Raw genomic sequence first — 14,398 nt, forward strand, 5'->3', positions numbered from 1 at the left:
ATGGGGTGGATCCTAGAGATAGTCTCCTCTTGAAGGCAGGTTCCTAGATTAGGTGGACTTTGTTTTGTATGGACGACTGTGTGTGAAACTTTTGTACATAGAAACTATGTCAAATGTGCCATGAAGGCTTCTTCAGAGTGAAGCATCTTAATGCTCATCATATGAATGCTCATTCCTGGAATTTGGTGGGTGTGATGGTTCGTTTTCTGGGTCAGCTTGGCTGGGCCACAGTTATTTAATCAAACACTAATCTGGGTGTGGCTGTGAAGGTATTTTGCAAACATGGTCAACACTACAGTCAGTTGACTTTTAGAAAAGGAGATAACCCTTGATAATGTGGCTGTGCCTCATCTAATCAGGTGAAAGGCCTTAAGAACAAAGACTGAGGTTTCCGAGAGAAGAAGAAATTTTTTTTTTTAATCTTAAAAATTGTAGTATATTTGACTTGCAACGTTATGTTAGTTTCAGGTGTACAGCAAAGTGATTCAGTTATATATATACATACATATATATATTCTTTTTCAGATTCTTTTCCATTATAGGTTATTACAAGATATTGAATATAGCTCCCTGTGCTATACAGTAGGCCCTAGTTGTTTATCTATTTTATATATAGTAGTGTGTATCAGTTAATCCCAAACTCCTACTAAATTCTGCTTCAAGACTACAGTATCAACGCCTACCTGAGTTTCCAGCCTGCCGGCCAGCCCCTATTAATTTTACACTCTCCAACCCTGACAATCGTGGGAGCGAACACCTAAAACTAAAGCTATTTATATCTTTATCTATATCTATCTCCCCCATATACATATGTGCATACATAAACACATGTCCTATTGTGCTAAGAGCCCTGAGTGGATCACCCACTGTATCAGTCAGGGTTCTCCAGAGAAACAGAATAGGTTCCTCTAGCCCATTTCAGCAAGAAGGAATTTATTAAAGGACATTGTGTAGCTCATGGAAACACTGGCTGGACCAGAGAATCAGGCTCAGAGGCTTCACGCCCAGGAACAGCAGCTATTGCTCCAGTGAGGTGTCTCTGCTGCAGCCATCAGACACAGGCGTCTCAGATTGCACCTCGGCTAACAAAACCCCATCACTGCTGCCCCTGAAAGCCGGCAGCTTCTACAGCCACGCTTGCCAGAAAATGGATTCGTTCTGCATAGTGCCTGCTTGCCCAGTTTTCTCTACTTAGAATTGAAGTCACTTTTTTTTTTAATTTATTTTTGGCTGCATTGGGTCTTCATTGCTGCATGCGGGCTTTCTCTAGTTGCGGCGAACAGAGGCTACTCTTCTCTGTGGTGCTCAGGCTGCTCATTGCGGTGGCTTCTCTTGTTGCAGAGCACAGGCTCTAGGTGCGCGGACTTCAGTAGTTGTGGCTCGCAGGCTCTAGAGCGCAGGCTCAGTAGTTGTGGCACACGGGCTTAGTTGCTCCGCGGCATGTGGGATCTTCCCGGACCAGGGCTTGAACCCGTGTCCCCTGCATTGGCAGGTGGACTCTGAACCACTGCGCCACCAGGGAAGTCCTGAAGTCACTTTTATTTCACGTCTGATGCATAGAGCCTAGCTCACACGCCTGCACTCCAGCTCCAAGAGAGGGTGGGTAAGTAAGCTTTCCGGCTTGTACCTTGGGGAGGAGGGACCCATAATGTGTGGGATATTCTCCATACACGCACGGGGAAGGGTGTTCAAAAGGGCTGGGAAGCAGGGACAGTCCACCTCGGTGGATCTGAGTTTTTAGTTCCGTTTTGCCCCTGAGGGCCCTAGCCCTAGAACTCTGCAAAGAACATCACAATGGCACAACTGTTGACCTGGCAGCATCTCAATATAACTGCAAGCAAAGAACTTAACAAGTGAAATTATAGAAGTACAGAAGAGCAGAGATATGGCACACAGTATACAGAATACTGCTATGATACAGAATGTACTTTTTTGTGTCTGGCTTTTTTGTTCACCATGTCTGCTGACATCCATGTTGCTGTGTGTATCAGCTGTTTTATATTCTTTATTGCTGTGTAAATATTGTATACCCCACTTTACTTATGTAGTCAATTGTCCGTGGACATTTGGGTTGTTTCTTTTCTTTTTCCTTCTTTTTTTTGACTACTGTGAATAAAGCTGCTTCTAGGGCTGATTTTAACCCTTACACAAGGGCTCTCTTTAAAAAATGTCATTTTTTAAACACATATATTACAGGAACTGGTTCCTGTTCTCTATTTAAAATCTGCTGTTCCTTCTTTTGCTTTATGGCCTGATGGAAAGAGAGGATGGATTCATGAGTGTGACTTGCACCATTAGAGAAGGGGAAAGGGAAAGAATATTAAGAGCCGACTCTGTGGCATGTACTTTACCTATTTCATGAACTCTTACCAACAGCCTATGCGTAGATTTTCCTGTTTCATAAACAAGGAAACTAAGTGTAAGGTCGTATCTTAACAAACGGCATCACGAAACACAGGAAAGCTTCAAGTGAGCTTTATTAGGGAGCGCTCCCGGACGAGGTTCACTGGTCCGAGAGAAAGGGGGCCAGAGAAGTCGCACCCGGGCGAGGGTTGGGCAAGATTTTATAGGGGAAGAAGGGAAAGGGGTGTGGTGAATCTGGGAGGGCGCAGGGTATTCCTTATTTGGTGGTCTTTTCGGGTATCCTGGGGGACCGTTAGTCCCGCCCCTCGACAGGCGGGAAGCCTGGGCTGGGTTCAAAGTCCCCAGGTCAGTTCCTGGAACTGGGTGGTCCAGAATGTCTCCAGGGCAGTTTCTGGAACTGGGTGGTCCGGAGAATTTCGGTCTGATGCAACCTGTGAATCTGATTGTGTTCCCCTGCCTCGGGCCAGTTGGCCTTACATCCCGACATCTTTGGTGTAATGGGGCGGCGTTCTGATCTTTGGCTACTTCATGCTGAATGGGGGCGTCGAAAGGGGAGTCGGGAGACCAGAGGTCCGAGGCTTAGGGGAGACCAGCGGGGGGTTCTGTTGGAAGCAAGGTGTAAGGGCCGAGGAGCATTTGGTTTGTGGCCACCCGAGAGACTTCCTCCATGCGCCTGCGAAGGAACCTAAGAAAACAGGGAGCAAACGTGAGCAAGATACAGATGAGAATTACGGGGCCTAAGACTGGTGTTGGCCAGGTACAGAGGGTGGATCGCCACCAATCGGGAATTGGGGAGGCGGACTGTTGGTGTTCGCATTGGAGTTCTTCTCTTAAGCGATGGAGGGCTTTTACGTTGTCTTCGACGAGTCCTGTTTCATTGATGTAATAGCAGCATTCCTCCTGTAAGAAGAGGCAGGTACCTCCTTTGTCGGCCGTCAGGAGATCCAGGGCTCGTAGATTCTGCAGAGCGACTTGGGCTATGGAGGTGATTTGGCGCTGGAGAGAGGAGATGGAGCCGGCGGAGGCTTCAATGGCTAGCTGGAGTTTATGTTCTAAGTCGCGGGATGTTGAAACACTATGTGTTAGAGCTCCCCCCCCTCCCCCGCGAGGCCTGCAGCGACCAGGGAGGAGGCCAGAGAGATGCCTGCGACCAGAGGAAGAAAGATAGCTCTTTTTCGTCGGGTAAAGAGCGGCGTGATTAGCGAGGAAAATTTGGCTTGGCTGTACAGTGTGAGTTGTGGGACAAGAGTAACGGGGATACATGGGAAGGGGGAGGAAGAATTGATCTCTTTTGTGAGGGAACCATCATTGCACCACAAAAACGTGCCTGGTGGTGCTTTAATTGATGTGCTTACCGTGAGGGATGAATTTGGGCGGCTGCCGTAACAGATGGTGAGATTTTTTGAATCAAGGAGTATGGGGACTTTTAACGGGGAAAAATGTGGGTTTTGGGAGGTGTGGGAAGTAGAATTGAAGGGCTGGTCAAGTGGGACAGCAGCCAAGGGTGGGCGGCCAGGTGAGGCACATAGAAAGCAGTCGGAGATGTTACCTATTCCTGTGTGGTTGAGTATCTGTACTGCTTGACGGACGAGGGTCAACCAAGAAAAAGGATCCTCTTTGTGTTCGGGGTGAGGTAGTTGGTGTCTTAGGGCTTGTTCTGTTTCCTGGATGGCAGTGGCTTGTTCGCTCAACTGTTGGATAACTTTGGAAATCAAACTGATATATGAGCGAAAGACCCTGACAGAGCCCACGGGGTAGGCATCAGTTGCCCATCGGTAGATTTTTCCTTGTACCCCTTTTACCCATCTTGTGTCCCAGGGATCTTTGATGTTGATGAATAATTGACCCTTGCCATTTCTGGTGAGCAGGTGGGATTGTCGGAGCGAGCTCCTGGTATCTAGTTTTGCTACATGGATGTTACATGAGTGATAGGGGCACCCCCCATAGGTCTCATTCCACCATTGACAATAGTCTCGGGTCTGATCGTAAGTGAAGCAGACAGCGGGGGTGGACCATCCCAGGGGAACACCTTCTATGTTAGAGATGGGGATCTGGACTGTTACCAAGGCCTGGCACCCATCTGGTTGGCAGTCTCCTGTGCCCAGGACTCGGGTGTGGGTCCGACCTTTAGCTTGCCATGTCCCGTGGACATGGAAGCGCCACAGGGACATCTGGTGAATCCTGGGTGGCAGGAGGAGCAGCAGGAGGAGACAGGGTGACGGACAAGCCGTAGTCTCGTGGGACCCAGCGGTAGGGCCGTCCAAGTCTCTGGGAAACATGGTACCAAGGAGGGGTGTCCCAAGAGTTTAGCTGCCGTGGGAGTGGTGAGGATCACCGTATGGGGGCTTGTCCACCGTGGCTTGAGAGATTGAGGGTGTAATTCTTTGAGGAGGACGCTATCGCCGGGTTGTAGAGGGAGAGAGGAAGTTTCAGAGACAGTCACTGTCGGTAGATGACGGTTAGCGTGTTCGCGGAGAAGACGGAGAAGCAGGGAGAGGTAGGGAAGGTAGGAGGCTAGGGGTGGACTCTGGGTTGGTAAGTCATGAAGGAGGAAAGGGCGGCCGTAAAGTAATTCAAATGGACTGAGGCCAGTAGGAGTCCGAGGTGAGGCTCGGATTCGGGTAAGGGCTAGAGGAAGCAGGTCGGGCCATGAGACACAGACCTCAAGGGACAGTTTTGGTGAGGTGGTCTTTTAAGATCCCATTGGCGCGTTCAACCTTACCGGATGATTGGGGGTGGTAGGGGATGTGGAGTTTCCAGGTGATCTGGAGAGCCTCTGATACTTGTTGAACCACCTGAGAGACAAAGGCGGGTCCGTTATCCGACTGAATGGAGACCGGCAGACCAAATCGGGGGATGACGTGTTGAAGCAGGATGGTGGCGACTGTGTCTGCCGTTTCTCGAGTTGTTGGATAGGCCTCGATCCAACCTGAAAAGGCGTCAATGAGAGTGAGCAGATATTGGAAGCGTTTGCAGCGGGGCATATGGGTAAAGTCGATCTGCCAGTCTTCACCAGGCTGATGTCCACGCATCTGGTGTGTAGGAATTCGGGGCCGTAGGCCTCCTTGTGGGGAGACGGATGCGCAGGTTTGGCAGGCCATGTGAGTCTTCGAGATGGCCTCTCTAAGTCCTGGCAGATGAAAGAGGGGGTCCAAAAAACGGAACATTGCTTTTGGACCAATGTGTAAGGATTTATGGATGTCTGATAGGAGGCTGGCCGCTTAGGCCAGAGGTACGGCAATTTCGTTGTCTATAAAAATCCATCCTTTGTTGTCTTTGTGTCCCCCTTTTGATAGTAAGGCAGCTTCCTCGTGCGGGGTATATGTGGGTTGGGTAGGACTGGTAAAAAATAGGAGTGGAGCTGGAGGATGCCCTTTTGTAAGCTCTCGGGCCACGGAATCGGCCTTCGAGTTACCTTGTGCTATTGGGTTGGATGGGAGTTGATGACCCCTGCAATGGATAATTGCTACTTCTTTAGGAAGCTGGAGGGCCTCCAGGAGTTTTGCAATAAGGGAAGCGTTGACCACTGGGGATCCCTTAGTGGTCAGAAATCCACGTTCCCTCCATAGTGCTGAGTGGCTGTGTGCAATGAGAAAGGCATATTTAGAGTCTGTGTAGATGTTAACCCTTTGGTCTTTGGAAAGATTAAGGGCTCGTGTAAGTGCGATTAGTTCAGCCTTTTGGGAGGTCGTTCCTTCTGAGAGGCTGTTAGCCTCGGTAATAGTTGAGATAGTTACCACCGCGTAGGCTGCCCGTCGGCGCCCGTCAGGACCGAGTATCGAACTACTGTCGACAAAGAGATTGCGGTCCGGATTTGAAAGAGGGGTGTCAAAGAGTCCCCCTCTTGGTGGTTTGAAGGCTTCTATGACATGAGGGCAGGAATGGGATGGAAAACCCCCGGTGCCAGAGATAGGCAGGAGGGAAGCCGGGTTCAGGCGAGGGGAGAGATCAAGAGAAATAGCTGGGTTTTCAATGAATAGTAGGTGGAACTCCTGGATGTGGGAGGGGCCCAGGAGGGAGAGAGACTTGTGGCCTAGGAGGTCGACCAGCCGGTGGGAGGAAAACATGGTTAGTGGGTGGGCCAGAGTCAGTGTGAGTGTTTGTTTGGTCAGTTCGGCTGCTGCTGCTAGGGCCGGAAGGCATGGTTGCCATCCCCGAATGGTTGGGTTTAGCTGTTTGGAGAGGTAAGCCACGAGGCGGTAGGAAGGCCCTACAGGCTGGGCAAGGAGTCCAGTGGCTATTCCGGCCCGTTCATCCACAAAAAGGTGAAAAGGTCGGTTTGGGTTGGGCAGAGAAAGGGGAGGAGAAGATATCAGAGCGTTACGGAGAGTGAGAATGGCCTGTCGAACGGCGGAAGGAGAGGTGAGGGGTCCTTGAGGGGTTTCTTTAGCAGCTAGATATAAGGGTTTAGTGAGGAGAGCAAAGTTAGGGATCCAGTGTCGGAAAAATCCTATAAGGCCCCAAAAGGAGAATATTTGTTCCGCTGTTTCCGGAGGCAGGCTGGAGTTCACGGATAATCCGGGTGCGGTCGGCTGTTAGACCTTTTGTGGTAGGGGTAAGGTGGAGCCCAGGTAGGTTACAGAAGATACAGATAACTGAACCTTGGCTGGGGAGACCCGATAACGGCGAGAGCCAAGGTAATTGAGGAGATCTGCAGTATGTTGTCTTGAGAGGCTGAGAGATGGGCTACAAACGGCAACAAATGTAAGGTCGGATCTTAACAAACGGCATCACGAAACACAGGAAAGCTTCAAGTGAGCTTTATTAGGAAGCGCTCCCGGGCGAGGTTCACTAGTCCGAGAGAAAGGGGCCAGAGAAGTCGCACCCGGGCGAGGGTTGGGCAAGATTTTATAGGGGAAGAAGGGAAAGGGGTGTGGTGAATCTGGGAGGGCGCAGGGTATTCCTTATTTGGTGGTCTTTTCGGGTATCCTGGGGGACCGTTAGTCCCGCCCCTCGAAAGGCGGGAAGCCTGGGCTGGGTTCAAAGTCCCCAGGTCAGTTCCTGGAACTGGGTGGTCCGGAATGTCTCCAGGGCAGTTCCTGGAACTGGGTGGTCCGGAGAATTTCGTTCTGATGCAAACTGTGAATCTGATTATGTTCCCCTGCCTCGGGCCAGTTGGCCTTACACTAAGATGCAGAAAAATCAGGTTACTTGTCCAGAGTGGTACAGCTAGAAAGTCGTGGGTGGCAACAGTGAAATTCCAATGTGTGGTCAATTTCCATCACATGCCCCAAGGCTCAAGACCTCCATAACCAGGATCCCAGCAGGGAAGGTGGGGGGGATGGAGGGTGGAGGGTGCGGTGATGTGGTGGGCGTTGGTGATGGTAATATACTTCCAGATGATTCTGTTAATAAGCCTTGGATGGAGACCTGTGCACCCTATCGGGCTGCTTCTTGGTTATTCATTTCCTCTTTAGATGAGTGACGTTTTCTTTCTTCTCCCCGTGACTCACATTTCCCAGGATTGCTATCTCCTTTCTGATCTGTAACTTGCCCTCTGCACACCATGATAATATTCACTGAAAACTGGTTCCCTGAAGTCTGAAAAGCCGTGCCCACATATCTCCCATCTGCTGCTGACTTCCCTCCTCCCCACCTCTGGCCACATTGGGTGAAGCTCCAACCCCTCCCTCCTCCCTCCCCCCACTACAGGGATACCCAAGTGCCTGCTCTTGTCTTGGTGCTCAGTTCTTGCCTCTGTAGGAGGGACTCAGGACAGATCCTGGTTTCTACTTCCTCCCCACTCACTCTATGAGGTGGAGAAGGGTGTGTGTGGGGGGGTGGCGGGCAGTGGTTTTTTTTTTGAACATTAAGCTGACCACTTGAACCGTTTCAAAGTGTACTACTGAGTGGCATTTAGCGCCTTCACAATGTTGTGCGATATTTACCTCCAGAACATTTTCATCTTCCCAAAGGAAACCCTGTACCCATTAAGCAGTCACTCTCCATTCCCTACTCTTCCGCCCCACCCCGCCCTGCCAAATGTTAATCAGCTTCCTGTTTTGTTTTGTTTTTTTTAATACAGCAGGTTTTTATTAGTTATCTATTTCATACATATTAGTGTATACATGTCAATCCCAATCTCCCAATTCATCCCACCCCCACCCCCTCCGCTTTCCCTCCTTGGTGTCCGTACGTTTGTTCTCTACATCTGTGTCTCTATTTCTGCCTTGCAAATCTGCTCCCTGTTTGACAGTGTTTTGTGCACTCACTACATGCCTGGCATTGTGCTAATCCCATCATACACAGTATCTTATTAATTATCATGAAAGCAGTTCTGTGAAATTGGGGTTCTTCCTTGCGTTTCCAGATGAAATGATTGAGGCTCAGAAAGAAGAGATTTCTGTGAGGTCATAAAGCCTGTGAATGGCAGAACCAGGACCAGAACCCACAGCCAAGTGCTGTGTCCAACCCCTGCTAACTGATGACCAAGGTCTGAGGCCTTTCCTCTGACGAACGTGGCATAGGTCTGAGTGACGCCTAAACCCATATTCTTTGCATTCTGAAGGTCAGCGGTCACAAAAAATGCAGTAAGCACATGTTCAAACAAATGACTTATGCTTTAGGAATTTTCCAGGATCTGGGTTGCTCGCTTAAGGGAAGTAGCTCGGTGGCAAGATCCCAGATAATGCGGCCCAAGACATTATTGGCTGCCTTTGCAAATCTTGGGACAGCACACAAGGCAGCAGAATAAGAAGAAATGGAGGGACTCCAAATGTGCCCCAGGCTGAGGGGTTCCATGAAGGGAAAGGCTCTAACAAGTGCCTGATCCCTAGTTCTTGTCTGTTGGTCACTTAGGAATCTCTCTTAAGAGCTTGGGCTCCTGGTTCCCAGGACAACGTAGATTGACTTCTCCTGTGGTTCCGGAAATGGAAGAAGAAATTGCAATCTCCTTGTGCACAAAAAGAACGGGGGGCTTTATTAGATTTAACAAAAAAGTTATAATTGACATGTAATCAACATTTTCCTGGCCTCTGTGCTGTTAAGGCAGATGCTTTTTGGATACTTATACCTATATCCTACCAAATATATTAAAATGCATTCACATACCACATCTAATATAATTTATATAAGTATAGTTTTCATAAAGGGTTTTAATTGACTGGTTAACATATTACATTTTATAGACATTTAAACATTGATAATTTCAATTTTACCATTTTATTTTAGCATTTTGGACAATACATTATTTTTTCTAAGTCGCAACTAAAATTCCATAAGCCCTTCAAGTCAGGCACTGTGCCCGCGGGTTTACTGACTACCCTGGTTTGTGGGCCTCTCTGGATAATCCTGCAACAACATTGTCGGGTAACATTCTTCCCACTGGTCTGAATCTGACCATCCTTATCATTCAGCCAGGCAGAGGGGTCCCTTTTCTCCACATCCTTGATGATACTTGTTTCTTGTCTTTTTGATCAGAGGCATTCTGACAGGCATGAGGTGATATCTCTTTGTGGTTTTGATTTGCACTTCCCTGCTGATTGGTGATGTTGAGCAATCTTTTCATATGCCTGTTGGCCATCTGTATGCCTTCTTTGGAAAAATGTCTATTCATGTCCTCTGCCCATTTTTCTGAATGTCATATGAATGGCATCATGTTATATGTACTCTTTTGTTTCTTGTTTTCTTTGCTCAGTGTAATGTCTTGTAAGATTACCCATGTTGTTGTGTTTATCAGTAGCTTGTTCTTTTAAAATCCTGGGTAGCATTCCACTATGTAAATACACAGCAGTTTGTTTATCCTTTTATTTGTTGATGAACATTCAGATTGTTTTTAGTTTGGGCTATTATGAACACAACTATTATGAACATTTGATACAAGTCATTTGTGGATATATGGCTTCATTCCTTTTAGATAAATATTTGGAATAGAATTTCTGAATCATATGATAAATACATGTTCACCTTTACAAGAAACGGCTAAATAGTTCACTCCCTAAGTGCTTGTACTTTGTTGCACTCCCGTCAGCAAAGTATGAGAGCTCTCGTGGCTGTACATTTCTGGCAACACTTGGTTATTATAAGTCATCTTAATTCCAGCCATTCTGGGGACTCCACTGGTGGCGCAGTTGTTAGGAATCCACCTGCCAATGCAGGGGACACGGGTTCGGGAAGATCCCACATGCCACGGAGCAATTAAGCCCGTGTGCCACGACTACTGAGCCCACTAGCCACAGCTGATGAAGCCCGTGCACTCTAGAGCCTGTGCCCCACAATAAGAGAAGCCACCACAGTGAGAAGCCTGCACACCTCAACGAGGAGTAGCTCCCACTCGCCACAACTAGAGAACACCCGCGCAACAATGAACACCCAGTGCAGCCAAAAGCAAAAACAAATAAATAAATAAAATAAATTCTAGCCATTCTCTTGGTGGGTATTAATTAAAACTGTGGTTTTAATTTTCATTTTCCTGATGACTAATGATGTTGAGGATGGTTGGTCATTTGCATATCTTCTTTTACGATGCGTCTGGTCAAATCTTTTACCCACTTTTTATTAGGTTGTTTGTCTTCTAATGACAAGCTATAGGTGTTGCAAATATTTTCCCCTCATCTGTGGTTTGCCTTTTCATTTTCTTAATATAATTTTGAAGCACATATTTTAAAACATTTGGATAAAATCCAACTTACCATTTTTTCCCCTTACGGTTAGTGTTTATTTTTTTCCTAGCCAAGAAATTTTGCTTACTGCAAAGTCACAAAGATATTCTCCAATTTTTTTTTCTAGAAGCATTATAGATTTTGTCGAAATTCCATTTTAACTAATTTTTGTGTATCCTGTGAGGGTCAAGGTTTATTTTTTGCATTTAGACATATGGTTGCTCCAGCAACATTTGTTGAATAAACTATTCTTTCCCCTACTGAACTGCACTGGCGTCTTTGTAAATAGTTAAGCCACTGCATGTGTGTGGGTCTATTTCTGGACTCTGCTATGTTTCACTGATTTATTTAACCTTATGACAAGACCACACTGGCTTGTAATTTTTAATGTCTTGAAATTGTTTAGTGCAAGTTCTCCAACTTTGTTTTTCTTTTTAAGATTATCTTTTGCTTTTTCTAGGTCCTTTCCATTTCCATCCGAATCTTAGAATCACCTTGTCCACGTCTATAAAAACACCTGCTAGGCTTTTGACAGGGACGGTGTTGAATCTACAGATCAAGTTGGGAAGAACTGACATCTTAATGTTGAGTCTTGCAATTCAGGATCTTGCTGGAGCTCTTCATTTATTTTGATCTTCTTTAATTTCTCTCACACTGTTTTGTAGTTTTCAGTGTGCAGGTCTTGCATGATTTTGTTAAATTCATTCAGAAGTATTTAAAGGTTTTGGATGTTCTGGTAAATAGAATTGTTTTTTAAATTTAATTTGGCTTGGATTTTTTCCCTATGCATATGTGTTTTATTCATGACAAAGGTGATACTACAGAGTAGTGGTAAGAAGACTGTATTTTTTATAAGTGATACTGGGGCAAATATACAATTGTATATTCATATGGAAAAAATGAAACTTTTCCCCTACCTTACGCCACATACAAACAATAAACCCAGGTAGATTGTAGATCTAACCAGGACAGGTAAATCAATACAGCTTTGAATTAGAAAAGCTATCTTAAATTTAATATCAAAAACATTAACCACAATACACATATACAATAGAATATTACTCAGCCATATAAATGAATGAAATTGGGTCATTTGTAGAGACGTGGATGGACCTAGAGACTGTCATACAGAGTAAAGTAAGTCAGAAAGAGAAAAACAAATATTATATGTTAACGCATATATGGGGAATCTAGAAAAATGGTACAGATGAACCGGTTTGCATGGCAGAAATAGAGACACAGATGTAGAGAACAGACGTATGGACACCAAAGGGGGAAAGCCGGGCAGTGGGGGTGATGGTGGTGGGATGAATTGGGAGATTAGGATTGACATGCATACACTAATATGTATAAAATAGATAACTAATAAGAGCCTGCTGTATAAAAAATAAATTTAAAAAAATGATTTAAAAAAACATTAACCACAAAATAAGGATTGATGAATTGGACTGCATTAAAATTCAGAATTTCTGTCTGTCAAATGGCACCATTAAGAGAATGAAAAGGTATGGCTTGATTTTTTTTCCTAGTATACAGCAATACAATTGATTTTTGGATCCTATAATCTTGCTAAATTCACATATTGGTTTTAGGAGATATTTTTGCAGATTCCTTAGGCCTTTCCATGTGGCTAATAGTGTTATCCTCACATAGAAATAATTTTACTTCTTCCTTTTCAATATATTTGCCTTTTACTTCTAGAACTTCTAGTTCTAGAAGTTTACTAGAACTAGAAGTTCTAGTACAATATTTACTAGAAGTTCTAGTACAATATTTAGTAGAGTTGGCAAATGATGGCATCCTTTCCTTGTTCCCATCTTAGAGTGATGGCATTTAGTCTTTTACCTTTTTTTTTTTTGCGGTACGCGGGCCTCTCACTGTTGTGGCCTCTCCCGTTGCGGAGCACAGGCTCCGGACGCGCAGGCTCAGCCGCCGTGGCTCACGGGCCCAGCCGCTCCGCGGCATGTGGGATCTTCCCGGACCGGAGCACGAACCTGCGTCCCCTGCATCGGCAGGCGGACTCTCAACCACTGCGCCACCAGGGAAGCCCAGGAATTTCACATTCTTAATCATGCAACTTCCATAACAGGATCTCTGCTGATAGTTCATGGTTGTATCTTATTTTTAGATTGTTCCTTTTACCTTTTTGTGAAATTATTCTTTACTCCTATTATGTTGCCATATATAATATCTTGAGTGAAATGACTATTGCAACATTAGCTTTCTTTTGTTTATAACTTGATTAAATGCTGTTATTGGATAGGCCTTCACTAACTAACTTAATAAAACAGTATTCTCAGTTTAAAAAAAAAAAAGGAAATTGAAGTTAGATGTGTTAAGTGCTTTCCTCAAGATCACGCAGCCCAGAAGGGCCAGAGCCTGGATCCCAATCAGGATGGTTTGAAACACAAAATGCTTTCGTAAAGCTTCAAAAGTTTATGCCAGAAAGAAATGTGCAGGGGTGTTGTTTTTCACTGTGGAATTTTCCACCGTAACATCTTTATTCCAGTGATGACAGGCTTGCAAAATCAATGTTACATGTAGTCTCTTACCATAAGTGCTAGACATAGGACCTCTCTCAAGCCTTGTGTGGACTGGAAGATGTGTATCTGTGGAGCTGTGTATCTGTGGCAAGGCAGAGGGAAATATTCAGAATATAGAGACAGAAGATGTGGGTTCAAATCTTGGCTCCACTAACTATTCACAATGTGTCTTTGGCAAAATCCCTTCACAGCTCTGAGTTTCACTTTCCACATCCATAAGACAAAACCTGCTCTCAGAGAAAAGCAAGGAACATGGGTATGAAACCAGTTTGTAAACCACAAACACGATATGTCAGCAGGATGACTGGGAAATGTTTGATAAAGAAGAAACTAGCAGCAGGGGAAGGAGAGGCGGAGCTAGACTCAATGCAGAGAATGGAAAGGACTTTGGCTATGAAAACAGAGGAGGCTAAAGCTAGAAGCATGGTGGGCAGGTGTTGCTGGAATCAATGATTTTCCCATTTTTTTCCATTCTGTATAGTACCCATCATGTGGGCTTTGTTTCTTCAAGGATCTCCATGGGTTTGCTTCCTAAATATCCCTTGAATCTTGCAATTCTTTTCCTCTCCCCCACCAGCACTCTGTTGAAAGCCATCATTTCCCACCTAGATTATTGCCGTGTCATCAAAATGATATACATGGTTCCTATGTCTCCTCTTGATGCACGCCCGCCCCCATCATTCTCTGTCCTGCAGCCACAATGATGTTTTAACAATAAAAATTTGATCACCTAACTTTTTAGGTTAAAGTCTGTCTCCTAGGGCTGATGTAACAAAGTATCACAAACCAGTGGCTTAAAACAATAAAAATGCATTTTCTCACAGTTCTGGAGGCTAGAAATTCAAAATCGAGTTGTTGGCAGGGTCGGTTCCTTCTGGAGACTCTGAGGGA

Source organism: Neophocaena asiaeorientalis, unplaced genomic scaffold (genome assembly GCF_003031525.2).
Source record: "Neophocaena asiaeorientalis asiaeorientalis breed wild unplaced genomic scaffold, Neophocaena_asiaeorientalis_V1.1 scaffold78, whole genome shotgun sequence".
Lineage (NCBI taxonomy): Eukaryota > Metazoa > Chordata > Mammalia > Artiodactyla > Phocoenidae > Neophocaena > Neophocaena asiaeorientalis.